The sequence below is a fragment of the Nicotiana tabacum genome, chromosome 12 (genome assembly GCF_000715075.1).
Source record: "Nicotiana tabacum cultivar K326 chromosome 12, ASM71507v2, whole genome shotgun sequence".
Lineage (NCBI taxonomy): Eukaryota > Viridiplantae > Streptophyta > Magnoliopsida > Solanales > Solanaceae > Nicotiana > Nicotiana tabacum.
In genome coordinates, this window is record NC_134091.1 from 8732759 (window position 1) to 8734177 (window position 1419).

The following is a 1419-nucleotide window of genomic DNA, read 5'->3' on the forward strand; positions in this document are numbered from 1 at the left end:
ACGTAACTTATTTATTAAGTTACTACTAATGTGAACGGAAAATTGCGATCGCATTTGTACAAGGAAAAACTGCTTTAACTCTACATTCTATTATTTACTAATGCTAGAAATGAGATAGATACACAATAATATCAAAAACAGATTAATTCAACTAACATTATTAGATGAAGAAGTTATACATATGCAACCCCATTACTTATTAATAAATCGACTACATTATTATATAAAGAAAGGAAAATTATATTCAAACAACAAATCTAAATAGTTCGGATTCAACAAGAACAACGCCTGATTAATATTTCATTTCGCTTCAAGCCGAGAGTGTACAAATATGTACCTGGAAATGGCAGTACAGGAAGAAAAGAAATAGGAGTCAGCAGCAATAATACCACAGCAACAGTAGATTCAGCAACACCGCAAACCAGTAACAACCGGTAGAATAACCCAGTAACAGATTAAAAAACTCAGCAATACCAAAGTGCAATCACAATCAAAGCAGAGGAGAGAAAAGATACAAGATGCAGTAGTTTCTGATTTTTGAATAACACTCGAAGAAAAGCAAACGGAATTTATTCGAGTGAAAGTTCAAATTGCATTTCTCTTTTACTCTCAAAATATTTCAAGTTGTCCGCTCTCAAGTGTAGAAATCTGTTTTATGTTCCACCTCAAGTATTAAAACTCTCTCCCCAAAATCCTCTCCATCATATGTCAAGAATGACTCTATATATAGCAAGACAAGTCTTCAATTCCCAACCCCAAATTATTCCCCCAATGGCATGCTTTGTCCCACTACTTAATGTTTTCTTTATTTTAAATATTGTCCCCCATGCCTACATTAAATAAATATCACATTCTCAACCCATTACAATATGTCCCCCATGCCTACATTAAACAAGTACAAGATTCCTCCCCATTATGTTTTGTCTTGTCCCCCATTATATTAAACAAGTACATCAAAAACCCCACCCCATTATATTTGTCCCCCATGCTTAACATAAAGAAACAAAATAATGTCCAATTACCAAACTACCCTTCCGACCTTATTGCAATTTACCATTTTACCACTGAACGGATTGCAATCTACCAAACTACCCCCCTCAGCTCTAAACAATCAATTAATCATAACTTAACCAAAATATAGTCAAGATGACCAATTTCTCAAAAATCTTCAACAACAACTTACATGAACATGATGAACAACACAAACCCCAAATTAATGGAAATAAATCAACCATATCGGGAACCAATCCTGGTTAATTTAGACCATTAATGGATGAACAAAGAGACAATAATACAAACAACAATATGCATGATTCAAATTAAATCAAGCAAATCACAAACAAACATAAACTCACATTAAATCACTGAATTTACACATGAACTTCAAACAAAGATGAACATGAATTAAATCTGTTTTTA